Raw genomic sequence first — 13,028 nt, forward strand, 5'->3', positions numbered from 1 at the left:
TTTTTTCCCTTGAAATTGAGACTAAATATCGCAAAATGACCCTTTTCTGAGATATACAAATAAAAAAAAAAAAGAAACACGTCGCAGTGTTATGTCGTGCTTTTAACGAGAAAAAAAAAGGCCCGCGTGGCTGTAACTTTGGGTTTTTTGTCACGTTTAGGGAAGAAAGATTATATTTGAGCCATAAAATTGGATCTTTAATACCCAAGATCCATCAACAGCTGCTTTTTTTTTTCTCCAGAACTTTTGTACATTTGGGCTTTTGTCCTACACGAGATGCATACTCTGCATCAAGCTCATACTATGCACATATAATAATCTCATTCACTGAACACTTTCAAAAATTCCTACAAATAAAATCACTATTCGATATTCGATTAGAAATTCGGCTTTTTGTTTTCTTAATTCGGTTCGGTATTCGATTTGACAACTACTATTCGGTATTCGCACACCCCCAGCATATTTAACAATACACAGTCTGTGCAAAGCGCTCCTCTCTCTCTCTCCCCCCCCCCCCCCTCGTCTCCCATCCCCCCCCCCCCTCCCTAAAATAAAAAAAAGACTATGTCGTGTTTGCTTTTGTAGTGTCGCGCAGTGTAATATACGCTGGGAAATGTAAAATGTTTCTCATTTCAGAAGCAAAAACTTCAATGTAATGTGTCTGCTTCAACTGGTCAGAGAACACAAAAAAGCATTCTGAGATCAACAGTTTAGATCGGCTGAAAAAGGTATTGGGTGTTTCTGATTGAAAGAGCATCGCAATGTTGTTTGTAGAATAACGACGCGACCACCCAAATCCAAAGCCAGTAGTGAAATGACTACCCTCCAAAGCCATCCTAATTTATTCCAAAATACCGATCAGCACAGACCTTGAAGTCGATTATTTGTTCACAACTTGAGCTACCGGTTCACACATCGTCCAGTATTTATTGTTAGCCTTCACGACACAGATAATGTCTTTCCTTCACAAGGATTGTGGAATGCACCACGCACCCGAAACCACAAACATTAGGCGGCTCTTCCGCAAGAATATTCCCATTATCGCATATCGTCCAAAATTGAATCTGCCTTTGTTTCGCGCTTACCATGCTCGACATAACAGCCCCAAGATCCGCGCGCCGAACTCCTCCGTCACGTCCGAGCAAACAAAAATCGTATCAAACTACGCAATACAATCAGAATCTTGCGGGGACCAAATCTTCCGGAACTAGTTGTAATGTCTCCGGCCGTCACACACACACAAAAAAAAAAAAGCTTTCGGCAAGGACAAACGTATGGCAACCAGCTTAAGAACAAGGCCGACACGGAGGAACCAAGGGAGCACCATGTAATTCCCGTCGGGTCTGTTTGTTGTGTGCTGGTGTTTCAGCTGGGTCGCGACGAGCCTCCCCTTTCGAAAATTCTCGCGGAATCTGAAGAGGACGCGTTATATAATTCGCTTTTTCGGGGAAAGCCGCCGACGCCGTCGTCGGCCCTATTTGAACCCATTCAGGGTGCCGGCACGGTAGGGCTCGGACGCCCTGTATTGGCCGTGCTCTGGAAGAAGGGCAAACTCGCGAGGCAGTGACAAATGGGGTCAGTTTGTTACGCCTTGGTGAAACCAGATTGTTGTACGAGGGGAAAGGAAGCGATGGACATAACTTAAGTGTTCGTCCGTGGCGAATCGCACAGCGCTTGAGGCACAGCCACGATGTAGGCGGAGCTGGACGAAAGAAAGGTAAAACTTGTATAGTTCCAAAAAGCAGAACTATGAAACGAAGAAAGGGTGTTTGGGTTCAATATAAGATTTAGAAAGAATGTAGTGCACTACGTACAGACCTACAAGGGGCAAGGAGGTGTCCCTCAGTTATCTGTGACAACAGGTACATTACATTATTGTCTCTAAAGTTAGGTGCGTTGACGAACTGAAGAAGTGTGGCTCTCCCGAAATGTTCCGAATCCTAGGCCGCCGATGTAAAGTGTTCTTGTAGCGAAAACTTGCCCATGTGAAAAATTTTCGCGCCTCTCTTATCAGCTGAGAGGACAAAACTGGATTACGTTAATAACCTTAAACGTTTTCTTTTTAGTAGATGATGCTAACCTATCAACTGCCTAAATGTTTTGAAAAGTGGCATTTTCCTTAATTTTCTCATTGGAAAATGAAGACAACCCTAAAGATGAAGAAGTCAATTGTTGCATGCAACAATTTAAACAGCTATGATGCATCATAGCAGTTTAAATTGCCTTACATCAATGTTCTTCTTTTTTTTTTTCGCGAACGCGGGGGGAGGGGGGGGGGGGGGGGCAGGAAAGTTAATAAAACGCAGGCCGGCAGTTCTCATTTCCAAATTCCCCCTTCCCTTGCGCCTAAAAAAGAACACAAGAAAAAACAAACACTGTTTTGCATCAATCTCCTAATGCGACATTCAAACTGCCCGTACATCGAACAAAAGACAAGGTGTTCGCTGCCGACATAATGACACAATTATCTGCAAATGCGCCTCGCGTATGTTCGACTCATGTTTCCTTTATAAATATGTAAGCTTCAAACATGTCAAACGACAGGTTTTGCATGACCAGTGTGATAAGGGTCGTCATACGAGGAAGAGACACGCCCCAGAGAGCGACTGCAGGGCTGTCTTTTGTAGGACGTATTCGCAGTGTGACCGCCGCTTGCTACATTCTACAAATGACAGTCCGCAGACGCTGTCTGATGCGTGTGCCCTTCTCGTACGAAGATCGTGTCAGATTAGCCATATCATATTTCGACATGTTCGAAGCAACACATGAGAAACTCCAGAGTCTTGACCGCAGACAATTTCGTTATAGTGTTTGCTGCGAACACCGTGTATTTTCAAGATCTGCACTCTAAGAAAAAATGACTACCCTGGGTGGTCAAATGGCGCATTGGAGGCTTTGACTACCCCAAAAGGCGAGTTACGACCCCAAACCGCTGTGGAATGACCGCCTTTCTGCAGGTGACGACGGGGTGTAGTCACTTTCGAATCCGATATTCACGTGCAGGCAGTCGTAAATGATATTAGTAACCTGGATAACTACTGGAAGACTATAAATGATATGCTTCCTTAGCTTTCGTGATCTTTTAAGATCCGCCAAGATCACATATGTTGTGCAATTCGCGTAAATTGGTGGAATAAACATTTTGTCAGCGCGCGCAGCAACACTGGTCTCGACAGCCGTGGACCGTGGTGGGGTGTAGCGTATAGCTGTGGCACCATAACAACAACAAGCGGCGTGGGTGTTTGCTGAACTGAGGTGAGGATATCTTTCTGACCTATTTTATTGCAAAGAATATTTTAAAAAAAATTATTAGTTGTATATCTGATCGTGTTGAACCATTGAACACTGGGGCCGAGGATCGGCAGGGTAAACATGCTCAGAGGTATGTGACTGTGTCGCCCGTACTGTTTTCATCAATCTCGGACTGATTGAATGTCTGAGCTGCACCCGTCGTGGTTGTATCTCCTGGCTGTACGTACGTAGTGCGCGAACTTTCCAATTCAGCAGCAGGTTGAGATTCAGTGGCAGCGTAGTAATTGGCTTTTACTAGATTGTTGTGTCGCCACGAGCGCTATTTGTGCTTTTACAAGCGCCAGCGCGAGCCCGAACTTGCGCCTCTTTCACCGTTTGCGTTCTTCTGGTTTGATGTTCTGCTCTATGATTTATTAAACCTAAATCTAAAGGTCAATCGCCTCTGCCTCGTCACCCATCAGGACACCCCATAGCGCTGCCGCTCTACCGGCCCTTCCTGGATGTCTCCTGCTGCCAAGTAACAGCCGGATCGTCGAACCTCCATCATCGTCGCCTCTCCACCAGAGGATCACTACATTTTGGTGCGTCAGCTACCACTATATTTCGGCGCGTCAGCTACCGCTATATTTTGGTGCGTTGGCCGAGCCTGTTGGCCCGTCCCGTTTTTTCGACTGTTTAACTCTTTTCTGGGCACAAAAAGAGCCCCCGCGGTTTTTCACAACGTTCTTGCGCTCGTGCTCGTTCAGTTTTTTTTTTTTTTTTTTTTTTTTAAGGGCAGTATATAAGCTTCCGAGGTTCTTTGCAGTGTTCCAACACTTGAGTTCCTTCAGTTCTTTTAGGACAGTAAATAAGCCCCTGATGTTCTTCAAAGTGTTCCAACGCCCGTGATTGTTCAGTTTACCAGTCTGCCTTGCAAGGCGGGGGCTTTCAAACCTTCTGATCTTTTCCCCTTGGCCGGTCGCTTTGCTGTACCCGGTTTTGGACTTTACGAAATTTCATTGCATTGAGACACGCTGCCCTATACTCCCATATATGTAGAAAGTTTGGCCATTCGTTGGGAAGTATAGGAGACAAATGAGGAAGTGCCATTGGCCGAAAGCAGGCTGGGCATGTTCCAGGGCGTCTTCACGAATTCGAATGTGGCCAATCAGAAGCCGGAAATAATACCCTGGTGGTGGTTGCGAGAAACAAAATTCATAAGTGCGTCGGAGTAACTCTCAGTGACTGAAAATGTGGTACATGTGGTGTTTCAATCACGGTCATCCAAAATTATGGTGAAAGAGTGCGACTGGCGGAATGATCGACATAATCCGTGCGCCGAAGGCCGGCAATCTACCGTCTGAGCGGTCACACTTTCCCCGAGCAAAACAGAGTTGAGCGGCACATTTGTTTCTTACATCTTTCTGCATGATCATGATTGTAACATCCTGTGCACCCTATTTTAAACCATGAAAGGTCACTACATTTCACACTTACGTGCTTATTAAAACCGTACACCAACATATACCTATGGTTAAACAGTTTCTCGCTACTACCGCTAGGGATTCTTTTAGGCTTCTGGTTGGTCAAGAGAGAATGTCAAGCCCACTTTCTGCTTCTGGTGCACGCCCAGGCTCTGCCTGCGCCTAGCACTGACCAAACACTCTCTAAACACGGCTCTGAGCTGAGACTGCAGTGGGAGCTGCTTTCCCGCCGAACTAATCAGCCGCCTCCCTTTCATCACCTGACCCAGTCCTCGGTCTATGCGGGAGCGTGATCACGTGGCGAAAGAGGGATGTATAACTGGTCCATTGAAGACGTAGCTTCAGTGCTTGAAGTCTCCCGTAAGTTGAGGGGGGTCCCTACAAGAAGGGAGGAGGGCGGGGGGGGGGGGGGTTTGACGAAATGTATTAGATGCACATAAAATAAAACCGACTGCTGACTATGTCCCCGCCGTAACCTGCAATCCTCAAATTGATAATCCCCAAATCTCACATCCCTGAAAACAAGCTATTTTATTGCAAGATATGATTTTGATTCCACTAATGCTGGGGCTGTGGAGGAGGGTCCCAGACCGTCCGTTAAAGTCAGTGGGGGGTCCGAGACCCCCTGAGACTCCCCAGACTTTAAGCCCTGCGTAGCTTTCACCACGGTTTCAGCTTAGGGATGAATGGAATATAGTCAGCACGCAGGATGGCCACCCAGCTCCGGCCTCCCAAGAAGTTGGTGTTTACAATACGGCCGCTGTCTTCATTGGCCTCTTCGCTCTAAACCATATGTTGAAGAACGAGCGTGCACCAGCATGCGACACGAAGCTTTATCGATGGCTGCCCGTACGCTGACGAGCTAGCATCTCCTCCGTTCTAGAGGGCGCTTTCGGTGAATCGCAGTGCTGTGAAATTAATTGTTTTTCTTTCGATTTTTCTTCTAAGAAAACGTTTTTATCAGAAATGCCTGTGACCACAACAGCCGCCATTAAGTCAACATTTGACTCTGATTGCGACTATCTCAATTATGACAAACTTTCCTCGGATATGAAGTTTTTCCAATATCATTTCTCATTGATCACTTGTGTGTATTAGAAGATAAGTGTTGTGTTCTGGTATTTTTATTATTGTAGTCTTCCTATAGACCTTTGCAGAAATCGCCTCCTGGGCGCTGCCATCTTTGTGTGCTGGGTTGTGGAACGCTTTCCAAACATGCGCTGTTGATCTACTGTGGTGTAAATTGGACGCTGCGCATGCTTCCACAGCTCAGTGACTCAGCATTGTTTACCCGGTCACTTCGTTCGAGACTGCCGCTGGAAAGGTCTATAGCTACTGTTAAAAAAATATTAAGAATGGGAGAGCAGTAGTTTTTCGTTCTGCTTTAATGAGGTACGGAAGCAACATTTTGGCGACTTCTTTGTGTAGACATGGTCTGCTTCATGACAGCAGCTCACAAACAGCAGTCTTTCGTCTATAAATGCAAGAAAAGCAATTTTAAAACAAATAAAAAAATGTCCTAATACTACCTGGTAGTTGAGGTCTGAGCTTTGTTGGAATGTCTCACGTCACGGGCCCATCAGGAGCTACACCACGGTGTGGCGTGTCCGATGGAGGCGTGCGGGAGCGAGCGACGCTTGACGCACGTATCAGGTCTAGTACACCGTACCTCGGGCATTCCGACTTGTCAGAATTGTAACGCGCTGACGATAAAGCTGGCGCCACCTAGTGACGGCGATCGTAATTACTATACCCTTGGCCTCGTATGGGCCCGTGACGTTGCGAGCGTGACGTTACGAGTAAATATCCCGAGATTTGCGTGCCGACTCGATGGCTGTTTTTGAAGCGCTCGCCAAAATCTGTCGGTTGGAACAAAAAATATAGCCATCTGCTAAAAATACAAGCGTGCCATTATCATTTACGGATATCGTGGATCATATTTCACTTATTTCGAGTGTTCTGGAAATATTCCAAGTTTTGATTCTGTACCCCCTTAACGTCTTTCTTGGGGTTTTGTCTAAAAAAGAAATTAAGCAAAGGAGAATCTAATAATTGGCTTTTACTAGTTTGTTACATCGTCGCAGACACTATTTGCACTATTACGAGTGCAATTTCGAGTCCGAGCTTGCACCTCTTTGCCATTCTTGTTCTTCAGTTCTGATGTTCTGCTCTATAATTAATGAAATCTAAACCTAAAAGTCAATCACCTCTGCTTTGTCGTTGGCAGGGTTCGCGCTGACTGTGAACCCCGCCACTATTCGTCTCCCATCAGGGTACCCCATCACCTGGCCGCTCTACCAGCGCTTTTTGGATGTCTCCTGCTGCCAAGGAGCAGCCTGATGATTGAACCACCGAACCCCCAACATTGTTGCCTCTCCAACAAAAAACTACTACAGGTAGGCTGGCCCACTTGTGGGGAAGCTGTGTCCAGAGCTGATCTGCCTGGTGTTGGTGCTGTCCTCTTGAGGTGCCTACTGTTGTCATTCGTATACCATCAAGTGAGCAGACAATTTCAGGAATCCATTATAGGCCTGAACTGCGCGCCCACACAGTCTGTCCCGCACCAAAAGGATGGTTGCCTCCCATGTGCGGGGACGAGTCCAAATGCATATAGACAAAAATCAATCGGGGATCTGATGTGGTAGCCAAATAACAGTTAAGAAGAGTACTTCCTATATTTTGCTGAGGTTCTGCAGCAGTGGAACTTCAACAACAGCGGAGAAGTGCTTGCAAGCCTGGTTCCAAGACTGTGAGGTTGAACCTCATAAATTCCCCCTTGTCTCCCATATTGCATGCTCGGATAACCTGATGAACTGCGGGTGATACAAAGGGGTGGTGGGGTGATGTACATGACTGTTGTAAAAACTGTTTGAAAACAGTACTATTAATCTGGGTTTGTTGTCGTCAAACACAAGTGTCGTTGGCTGTCCAAATCGATCAAAGATGTCGCACTGGGCTTCCACTGTGGTCTCGGCCAATGCTTCTATCTGCTTTGTGTCGATCAGTATCACGTAACTCTACAGCTGTACGGCATAATATAAGCCATGTTCATCATTGCTTGGTATCCAATCAGCTGACCCGAACCTGCACCAGGGGCATTTAACAGGACTGGGCACATGTTTCGCACCTTCTTACATGGTCTTAAATGTCTTTGTCAACACCGGGGTTCCAGAAGATGGTTTGTGCCAAGCTCTTCATGACTGACCTGCCTGGGGCCCTATGTCGCACTTTGTGGACTCCCACGGCGGCTAGGAACAAGGAAGTGACGTCAACAACGCAGCAAGCACAGATTAATTGTTGATTGGTGAAAGTCGCTGATGACGAATTTCCGCAGAAGAAAACAAAGCTCACTTTTTCTTTGTTTTCTTCTGCGGAAATTCCTCATCAGCAACTGTCACCAATCAAAATCCAATCTGCGTTTGCTGCGTGTTTGACGTCACTTCCCTCTCCCTAGTCGCCGTGGGAGTCCGAAAAGCGCAACATAGGGCCCCAGGATAGGCGTCATGGAGCATAGCCTCCTGTATACTGATAATGCCTGCTCAATTGCCAGTTGCCATCTATCACTACAAGGGTGTGTCGCCTTCCTATACAAGGCAGAAAATGTGAATGAAAATAAGCCTCTCGTGCGTTCTTGTATTCTTGGTGCTGTTTTTGGCATTTGTCGTGGTACCTGTGGGCAAGAACTTGCCGGGGCTGTCATTTCACGAGGCCCCAAGCAACACTCGGGATCATGGAAAGTGACTAAAGCTTATTTTGAGGGAAGACTGCGTCCCAAATTCGACCTCCTATATACTTAATAGTGTGTGGTAGGCACCTTTTTGTGACGTACATGAAGGAAGGCTTGTCTGGTCCTCCTTCGTGGATTCTGCTGAGGTTCCACTCAAAGCCCAGCTTGGCTCAGGCTTCTCTGGTGTCAAAGCTGGATGAGCCCATGTACCCTTCCAGGTCCTGTTTTGGTGCTGCTTGACTGGCTGTTACTGTTCACCTACGCACATCTTTCTCGCACTGCTTGAGGTATATAGTGACGGGCGCCTGACAACAGGCACAGTGCGTCATTATGAAACGTGAGCCCTGGCACAGCTAACACCTTCCACAGTGCTTATGTGACTTCGTATCGGTTGTTACCCCAGAGGACCCTGCCTGTTGCAATTCCTCTTCACCTTCTGAACTTGAAAACAAAACCAATTATGCAGCAAAGCCAAAGCATGTACTACCTTTCAGCATTTTAGCACCGCTTCTCGGCATCATTGTCGTTGTTGCAATGCTTTGTTTGTTTGTAGTTGAGATGGTGATTTCACAACACCTTCCTTGTCACTCATGGTGCTTGCAGTAACTTCGCAGAACAGAAAAACATTCAAACTGCATACACCTGACACTGCAGTGAAATTACCAAAATATGAGGTTGCAATTTCTGCTTGCGTCGGCCAGCTCCCCACAATGTGACATCGAAACGTGCCATGTCACAGTGTCATAGGACGCCAGCTACGATTCATGTGGGAACCATCATACAATGCCTGTCTTTGTTGTGCACGTGTTTCACATCTACTTTGCCAACTGATGCAATGAAAAGAGTTTTTGTTGAAGGCTACTGAGTTGGCAGGTTACAACCGCCTGAGCATTCAGCTAATTGATGATTTCACTTGGCTACTCGTTTCAGTGGAATGTGTAATCTTGATTCTGTTTGTCCATAATCTATTTATTGGCTGGTTTGTTCGAAAGTAACTCAGTCGGTCTATCTAAGGAAGCCTCAAGAAAAAGCTTTGCTAAGGCAGCACTAGCCTTGACAATTTTTTTTTGTTGAGACCAAGATAAGGCCACCTGATTTTATTTTGAGCAAGCCAGCACACTGCAGTGGAGGAATGACCCAGATTTAGCATGGAGTTATAGGTTTCACATGAGCACATTCCATTTGTAGCTGAAAAAGAGATGTCACTTAATTAGAAAGACAAGTGAAATAAATGCATTCTTAGGTATTTCGGTTCAGAAAGCTGTGCATACTTTAGCTCAGCTTTCAGTATTTCGGGTACATTTTGCTTTGTAGCTTTGAGTTTATCTATGATAACTATTAGTTCACTTAAAGCATGTAAAATACATTGGTTTTGACAGACAACTGCACTTGGGCATCTATCATATGTCTGAGCTGAGCCTTCATTTTTTTTTCAGCTGAAGTGCATCTCTCGCTTGGCTTGATCAGTATCTACTTCATGTACTGAATGCCTTTTTACAAAGTTGCGTTGCCACAGGAGACTTGTGCGCTTGTGGGTGTTCGGTGAGTGGTGTCACCAATCACCATGAGCCCCGAGCCCAGCATGGGTTCAGACCCCCTGCAAGCCTGGCTGTGCTAGGTGTCCCCGTGTCTGATGAAACTGGGGTCTTGGCAGTTGAGCCAAGCCCGGGCTAGGTTTCCTTCAAATGCCACCCAGGTTAGGCAACACACCACTCCAGCCCACGCCCTGCACAAACAGGTGTCCTGCGTTGGCTCGCCTAGGACGATTCGGTCAGTCGCTTTGCTTCACCACTCCTTTCCTCTGACGTTCTTCTCCATCCCTGTGTTCAACCTCTCATCTTTCTGATGTAACAGAATTCTTTGAAAGTGAAGAGGAATTATATAGCCCATGGGTGTTGAAAACTACCAGGGTGTGACATGACGACACCAGATACTTTACTATGAAAATATCTCACCCCATGAGAATCCAATGGCCTGGACACAAAAAGGCTTTGCATGGTTGGAACGACTGGATGTGCAGCAGCCTCAGGGTTTTTGCCTTTGAATAGACCAATCTCACCAGCCAGTTTCATTAAGCCGCCGCTGCCACAATGCATCAAAGAAACTTAATCTGCATGTGGGAGAACCCCGCTGGAGCTTTGCACGTGACGAGAGGACACGAGCTGTCTCGTGCACTGCCTCCTGTGAACTAAAGTTATAGCGGCATCACGCATGCGTGGATTGCTTAGTGAGATCTGCCTATTGGGACAGTTGATGGCAACAATAGACGACTGTTCCCGTCTATGGTTGTGGACACCTGGAGCACTATTCGAGACAGCTGCCTCTGCTGTCTCGGCAAACCCGGTATCTCGGCGTGCCCATGGCAGCCCTCTCCCTTGGTACGGCATGACTGCTGTACAGTGTGGACGGTGTGATCCTCATGCATTCTCTCAGATGCGTGGTGTCTACACCGTTAGGAGAGCAAGATTTGGCTGTGTGGGTGCGCCGGCGTAAATGAATGGAGACAAATGTATTTTTCCTGGTGAAGCATTTGGTGACACTGTCAACTGGCATGCTTGCAGCCAGGCTAGCAATGGCCGTGGTAAGGTGACTCGTATCCCAAATGTCCCAAGATGTCTCTGTCACATTTCAATGACTGCATTAGATGTGCTTGTAAGAATGGGACATTCACAATAAAAATATAGCAATTCACTCAAGATAGATATTAAACATACTTTTTTAATGAACCTGTATATGCTTGTAGTTTAATTTCATTATCACTGCAGGATCAGAAGGTTAATTGACAACAAAATTTGATTGCTTTATTTTTTCTAGTTTTGTAATTTATGGTTCTAGGTGCATCAGCAAAAGACATAGGCATAGTTGCAAGTGATCACTCCGAAAGTTTGGGTCTATGCAGCATGAACTAATTGTATTTTTGGATAGTGATCATACCAGAAATAGCATGTTGCTATTTCAGCAGTTGCTGCTTGCGAACTCAGGAGACTGGAATTGCAGCTATTGCTACTTCAGGATGTAACGAGATTTCAGCTGCTCGTCAGACCATGGCCAGGCGGTGGAATGGATCCTCAATCCTTTGGGGGGCGTGCTTGTTGGTTTAGATTGTGAAACTTCCAGAATTCTGTTCGCCTTGCAATGTCAAAATGTTGAAAAAGATTTTTCGTGTGAAGCCAGCCTAAAACAAATCTGTTTGCTACATTGTTACAGGTTTGTCACCCTGTTTTTTTTTTTATAGTGATTTAGAACTTTAGTGGGAAACACCAGTGCCCACCGCCGAGCTCAGCACCTCATGTGGCAAGCACCAGCAAAAAGATGCGAAAGAGGGTTAGCAGACAAGGCCCACCATGTAATAGATGCCACCAGCCCGACAACCCACAGGACCACGTATTGTATGCAATAGTTGTCGTCGTTAACCTGTCTCGACCACGACATGCCTGCAGCGGTGGGATCCAGTGTTGCCCATGAGAAGAACAAAGGCTATATCAAAATCATAGGAGACGAGTGAACATTGCAGTATGCGCTTCTGCTATTTGTATTGCAGCCAACAACAGCTTGTCAGCTACCCTTGAATAGACCCTTTTCAAAAGTGTGCACCAGCTATACTATGTTCACCCTGCCGGACCAATCAGCCGCCTCCCTGTTATCACCCAGTGATGTGATTGCTGCGCCAATTGTGCCAAACTGTGCCTAAGTGCTTATTCTGCTACACTTGCTACATTTGATCAAAATGTGAGGAATTTGCGCCAACATTGCACCAGAACTTAAGTTCAATCAAATAATACTGAAAATATAACAGCTGCAGGCCTCGCTGCCGGGGCGAATGGTTAGTGTAGGCTCGTGCGGGTTTTCAGGACTTTCGATAATCGTCTCAAATAACATACTATTCGATTTGATTTCGCACCAAGCACTGACAGTGCTTAGAGGTTTCACAACAAGTCTCGTGTTCGTGGTCTGTTCTGGTGGGTTAGTTAGCTTTGTTGAGTGCGCTTCTCACCGCGTGGTGTAATGCAGTGAAGCAACAATTGCAAATTAGGCGTCGCTATGTTGCGTGTCTTGCTTCGCCGCAGCACACCTGCATACTAAGGGGAAAGGTACTCCTCCAGAGCGAGACGGGGTGCAAGAAGGTATATATGGACTCTTGTAGGTTTATTTTTTATGGGTTTTTTTGTCTTAATTAAGAATTGCAGTTTTGTTACAACCCCCCTTTCAACTTGAAGGACACATAAATCTAGGTGCTCAAAATGATTGTATTTTAACATTTTTTCAGTGGGATTTCGTACCTAAAATAATCATCCACAGCCGTTTGCGCTGTTCTTCATCAGTCGTTGTCTTGTTGCCGTGTCTGGTGCTTCCACAAGCAACTAAACAGCTGGTGTTTGTTCTCCTAATATTTGCCATCTCTCCTCACATTTGCAGTGATATAAATGAAAATGAAGTGTGCGGTTGTGCTCCAAGAGCTCTTTTTGCTTCTCCAAAATAAACTTTTGGCTGCTCAAACAGCTGCTCCAAAATGGCTATGACCAATCACATCACTGCTTTTATCACCTGACCCAACTCTTTGCGCGTGGGTATGGCCGGGAGCGTGA

The sequence above is a fragment of the Ixodes scapularis genome, unplaced genomic scaffold (assembly GCF_016920785.2).
Source record: "Ixodes scapularis isolate PalLabHiFi unplaced genomic scaffold, ASM1692078v2 PGA_scaffold2__306_contigs__length_199485367, whole genome shotgun sequence".
NCBI classification, from domain to species: domain Eukaryota; kingdom Metazoa; phylum Arthropoda; class Arachnida; order Ixodida; family Ixodidae; genus Ixodes; species Ixodes scapularis.